The sequence below is a fragment of the Monodon monoceros genome, unplaced genomic scaffold, assembly GCF_005190385.1.
Source record: "Monodon monoceros isolate NGI ecotype Baffin Bay Population unplaced genomic scaffold, NGI_Narwhal_1 Super_Scaffold_11, whole genome shotgun sequence".
Classification (NCBI taxonomy): domain Eukaryota; kingdom Metazoa; phylum Chordata; class Mammalia; order Artiodactyla; family Monodontidae; genus Monodon; species Monodon monoceros.
In genome coordinates, this window is record NW_021703767.1 from 91954405 (window position 1) to 91960751 (window position 6347).

The 6347-nt window shown below is 39.6% G+C and overlaps 1 pseudogene; it reads left to right on the forward strand.

The window, feature by feature from the left end:
• The first annotated feature begins 2698 nt into the window (after window positions 1-2698).
• LOC114890317 lies at window positions 2699-3076 on the forward strand (annotated as a pseudogene).
• Window positions 3077-6347: the final 3271 nt, after the last annotated feature.

Consider the following 6347-nt stretch of genomic DNA (forward strand, 5'->3'; position numbering starts at 1 on the left):
ATCAGGCATCCCTGAGTCCAGGGTTCTAGTAATTTCATATTCTTTTTAAAATCCCTGCAGCCTGAGGGGTGATAGTAGCTTTCTGCTGTTGCTAACGTTAAGGGTTCTCTCATCACCCATTTTGGTTGTGCATCTTTTCCAACACATTTGTAACTAGTTCCCTGTGTTTAAGGTCCCTTTGAACTACATGTCAGGAGCTCTGTTTTGCTAATTGGACCAGGCTGACTTGGACTGTAGACCTTGCTGAGGTCCCAGGACCCAGAGTTGGATAAGGCAGCAGATGGAACTCTAGGTATAGGGGGAAAGACAGAGGGTGATGCCATTGGATGTGTGGGGAGATTTGGAAAAGAGTCCTGGAAGAATGGGACACTGAGGGAGAAAGATGTCTTTTATGGGATATCTACATTTGAGCTGTTAGGTAAGGAGTGTGCCTTTTCTGTACCCTGTTAGCCGTGTTTTGAGTAGGTCTCTCAATTTTGAGTAGGTGTACTTGGGAAATCCTCAGAGTACCTAACTTTTCTCTTACTCATTAAAAGGATCTGAATCTGAGTTTCTCTCCTAGTGAACAATCAGAGTCGTGGTGTCCAGGGCAAAAACTAGACCTCAGTAACATAGAAAGTTGTCTCTGGAACATCTAAGTTGGTTTTCTTAGGTCGACTCTGTCTTCCATCCAGTTGGTTTGCCTTTTGCAGATGGTAAGGCCCTTATGCAGACTCTGACCCTCTTCTTAGGAAAGGGATAGAACTATGCCAATGCTCAAAAAACTTGGACTTAGGTTCACAAATGTAATTATTGAAGTGAAAAATAGAGACTTTAATGAAGTGCCTGTGTGTGTTTGTAAAGAACGAATGATGTCATAATATCCTTTAAAAACCTCAAATATAGGTTCCCAGATTTTCTACTTATACGTTCACCATTCACACTGAAATGTGAGAGCAAAGAAAAGAAAGAGATGAACTTAAATTTGTTCTAAGCTTTTGGAGAGAAGATATAAATCGCTAAGGAGGAACTTTAAAGACAAACTGAAAAACACTCTATTTCATTGTAGCATGCTTCATTTCGTGGGTTTTTAAACTTAACCACAGCGATATGTACTCGTGGTGGCAGAGACGTTCCACGATTGTTTGCACAATTCCACTCAGGCAAACTGGGTCAGGCAAGGAGGCATGACTGAAATGACAAATCATCCAAGTTCTCTTTCAATTCTTCCTCCTCTCTAGCTAGTCATCTCTAACCTATTATTTAAGGCCACCTCAAACCCTGCTTCTTTTGTACAAATTTTCTTCTTTGGGAACCCTCTGCTTTTTTCTAACCTGTTTGGTTTTACTGTTGGCACCTGTAGTTAGCACATTACGCAGTAGAAAATTTTATTCCAACTTTTTTCCATTGTACCATGTAACACAATCTTTCCCTTCAGATATGACATCACTTAAATTGAAAAGAAAAACCACGGGAGCAGGCATGTTGAAAAGAACTCAAATAATACTAAATAGTTATAGTTAAAGTGGTAAGTCTTTCTATTTTTTCCTCTCCAGGACCATTTCCTTCCCAGATGTAACTACATCAACTCAACTTTTTCACATGTGTGCCTTCATGCTTCTGTGCCTTCAGAGTCGTTTTTTTCTCTGCCTGGAATGTGTTCTCACATTCTCTGCCCATCTTTCAAGACCCTGAAAAGCGACATGCTCTGTAGACTCTTCCTTGGTGTGCTCAGTCAGTGTTTTTTTTCTCTGTACTCATTTCATTCTGCCCTGTTTTGCAACAAGCTCTTTACATATCACCTTTACTATAGTATGATATTCTTTCCTTGAGGGAAGGAGCCTATTTTATTCATCTTTGTATCTCTTACAAAATCAAACCCAGCCACTCTTACTACATACTTAGGTCAATGAACTAAATATATATGATACAGTATATCCATTATCTGTTTTATTAGGCTTTGTCACAGCCAGACTGGCAGCATCTTTGGGACAAGGCTTGAGACTTTTTGCTTTCCTACTAAAATAAAAATGAAGTTAGTTAAAGTATTACAATCACATCTTTCTGTATGTTTTGCTTTTTTAAAGAGTTCTTTAATTTACAAAAATTCATTTGAATATCACAGCATCCTATATCAGTAGGCTGCATTGGTGTAAAGAAAAAAAAATGATCTTTTACATGGTCTTAGAGTCAGTCAGACCTGAGTTTGACTTCCTTCTCAGCTATCTGTAAGCTATGGGATCTTGGGATAATTCTTTAATCTCTCTAAGCCTCAGTTTTCTCATATTAAGGCTAAAAATTAGTCTTACAGAATTGTTGGGAGGAAAGAGTGACATGTGAGTATAAAGACATGTGATACATATCTGACACTGAACATAAGTGAAGATACCTCTCCCCATCACACTGCCTAGGAAGTAGAGCCTTAGATGGGCTAAAAGATTGTCCAAGGCCACATAGCTGGCAAAGGATTGCAAACAGTAACAAAACCAGGAGTGGAATCAAAGCGTATGCACATACCTTTTCCCTTGTGCTTTAACTCTGGGCTGAGACTGCACATTCCTGCAGGAAGCTGGAAATTCCTCACCTTTGCTATCATCCTGCTACCATGCAAACGCCATAATCTAAGATACCACTGCAGCCTGCTGCTTCCTGCTGTGATGATGAATCTGAGGTTCTCAGGGGTTAAGAGACTCGTCCAAGGTCAAACAGCTATTTAGGAGCCATGTCTACCTTATTGCCCTAGCTCTTGCCTCGTGTGCCTGAGACACTTTGGTTGAATCTAGATGGATCCTGGCTGGAGGAGAGAGCTGCAGCTGCGGGAACAGCAGCACTAAGCCTAGCTCCAGAGCATCACACAGAAAGACAGCAACTTGGTATCTCTTGGCAAGCCAGCCTCAGAACACTATGATAAGATGGAGGAGGAGGGTAATTAAGACGAGGAGAGTGAAGACTCAGAGGGCAATGAGGTCATCCAGGATATGGACGAGATGAATGATTACAGTGAGCAGCCTGATGATGGAGAGTCACTGAGGGGGACCTGGAAGACAACAGACAGGATCAGGACCAGTGGATAATCGAGGTGGACAGGGCAGGGTAGCCCCAGGGAGATTCCACGCCAGCCAACGTGCTCCACACCCCATGCAGAACCAGCTGCTGGTTGTTTAGGAAAAACAAAAATGAAACACAGCAAGAAAGACTTCTGCTCACCTGTTCTACTCATGAGGAAATGTCACACTCAAGCCATCTCCGATTAAGAAAATACAAATAATAAAGTTGTAGGTAATTTATTAAATTACAGAGATTTATCTGTTTCTCATGAGTGAATATCTAGTTAACATAAATTGGTTAAAATCATACATCCAGTAATTGAAATTATTACCCATGAAGTGGAACTAGGGAGAAATAGATATTGACCTGTAATGCATTCCACTTCATCCCAACACATTCTTTCTGCCAACTGCACTCTCTCTTCTTCCCATACTAAGATTTGTACAACTTAAGTTGGAAAAAAGTAAGAAGTGTGTTTAGTGAAAAAAAATAAACCCTTACATGCATTCAACCACTATGCTCCAGTATAAGGAGCCTGGAAACCCTTTGGATGATTGGCTATTTATGATCTCGTGGAAAGTGATCAGAAGTAAAAGAAATAAGAAATATATATGGGCTTGGAGCTCCTGTGATGTCATAGAAATGTTTGCTGGAAGGATTTTAGGAGATAAAATTCAGAGCAGTTTCTGAAACTTCTATGCTTTAGATCAGAGCTTCTCAAATTTGTGAGGTGGATATGAATTACCTGGGGATCTTGTGAAAATGCAGAATCTGATTCAGTAAGTCCTGGGAAGTCACTAGTTTTCCCTTCTCTCACAGGCTCCCATGTGTGCTGATGTTGCTGGTCCTCAGACAGTACTTTGGGCAATAGGGTTCTAGACCATGTTGACCATTTCTGGGTTGCTGAAACACTGAGATCCCCTAAAATAATTGCTAATATTTGCATTTTGAAAATAGTGGTTTTATCTGGATTAATGATGGTGTAGAACCAAAACATGAGTCAAAAGTAAACTCCAGGATGAGCTTCAGTCATAGTGAAATCAGCTTTAGAACTTGTCTTAATCCATGTGAAGATAAGCCTACATTGTTTCTCATGTCTGTAAGTGCTGAATTATTCATATGAATGCTTCAGAGCAGCCTTCTATAAATCAAATGGCGAGAATTGAATTGGGAATTGTAATGGTGAGAAATTTTGAGCTCCTAACCTGATTTACCTGGGCACACTCTCAGTTATCTTTCTTTTGTTCTGACCTCATCATTCCTGGTGATTTAGCAGCACCTAAATATAGCCCCAGAGACTCTTTCATTGCAGTATGTGATTTTTAAGCTCTTTGATTTTAAAGCCTGGTCAGGTGGGTGTTAGAGTCAAAATTGAAATCTCAAGGTGTCATGTCAGAGACTTTATAGAGAAGGTTTGCAGTTGGTTCATCCAAATGCTTTTTCTTGGTTCACAAGGTTGGGCTAATATGACTCTCTCATAACAAGTTATTTGTGATAAAACACCTGATCTGACTCATTTGACAGCAATATTTTATTATTCCTTCTAATGAAAATACAATATTCTCCCCACTTCCCCTCAGGACAGCTTGGTTTATGTAAGGATTGAAATATTTTATATGGATGATAATCATTCACTTCTGTTGATTTTCTATTGATAAATAGATCCTGAATATTAGAGACTAAGAATTTGACCAAGAACCCTGATACACTGATTAGAGTAGTAAGAAACTGAGCACATTGCAAGTTACAAGCAAAGCTTTAAAAGTAAGTTGAAATAATTGTCAATATAATACAAGTGTTTTTTGATGATATAACAAAAAGGTTGGCTTTTGATAATGCGTTGTCTTAATTGCCTCACAAGGTTGCTGTGAGGATCAAATAGGAAAGTGTCTTTGAAAGTGATCTATAAGGTCTAAATAGTATTTCTGCCTTAATTCTCCCCTTCTACCAATCTATTTTACATAAGACCACCACAGGAGTCTTCTTAAATCATCAGTTTGATGTCATCATTTCCAAGTCCAAATACCTCCAGATGCCCATTCCAACCTCCTTCTGATGAATTGGATTTGGCTTCCCTTGGCATTTAAGAAACCTCATGCTACCTTTTTCTAGTCTTATCACCAGTTATTTTACTGTTCTAACCTCATATTCCAAGGCTGTTGGGTTATATCTGATCTCCTCTGAGTTCCTGGACCATATTTTCCACTGTCTCCTGGATATCTCCATCTGGTTGTTCCATAGTGATCCTAATTCCAAAGTGTCCAAAACTAAGATCATAACCTTTCCTTATATATTTCCTATTATCTATTTAGTTGCTTAAGCCATAAAATGGGGAGTTTGGGGGGGTTTGTTTTGTTTTTGCTTTTTTTTTTTTTACCTACACCTCTCTCACAAGCTCACTGTCAATGAGCGATGGGAAGTTTTCCTTTACCTGCCCTTCTCTCATAGGCACACCCTCTGTGTTACCCATATCCATTACCTCTATCATATCCATTAACTCTATCAGACATTTTTTTCAGGCCTAATATCCTGTGGTTCTTTTAGTGAACAAATATTTATGAATCACCCACCATGTGTTGGCTATTGTATACGTTTAACTACAAATTTGGTGGCTTAAAACAACACATTATTTTACACTTCCAGAAGTTAGAAGTCCAACATGGATCTTACCAGGTTAAAATCAAGGTGTAGGCAGAACTGTTTTCCTTCAGGAGGCTCTATGGAGGACTCCACTTCCTTGTCTTTTTCAGCTTCTAGAGGCTGCCTGCATTCCTTGGCTTGTGTCACTTCCATCTTCAAAGCTACTGATGGTGTTGGTCCAACCTTTGCTTCTGTTGACACGTCTTCTCTGACTCTGACTCTCCTGCCTCTGGCTTTCACTTATAAGGACACTTGTGATTACATTGAGGTCACACCTGGATAATCTCTCCATTTCAAAATCCGTAGCTTAGTCACGTCTGCAAAGTTACTTTTGCCGTATTAGGTAACACGTGAACAGGTTCTGGGGATTAGGACATGGATGTCTTTGGTGGGGGCAGAGGTGGGTAGGTGAACATTATTCCATCCACCACAGCTATCTTCCTAAGCAGTGTGAACAAAAAAGTCAACATGATGATGTAGTTCCTGCCCTCAAGGAGATGAAAGACAAAGCAGTTAGATGAGTGGGCAGCTACAATATTCTGTAATTACTGCTGTGGAATTATAATAAAAACTCTAGAATTTCTTTGGGAATCAGGGAGGACTTTGGAATGAAGGGATATCTTAGACATGACTAAAATTCGATTTGAGGTTTTTGTTACATCTTAGGAGGGAGAATAATG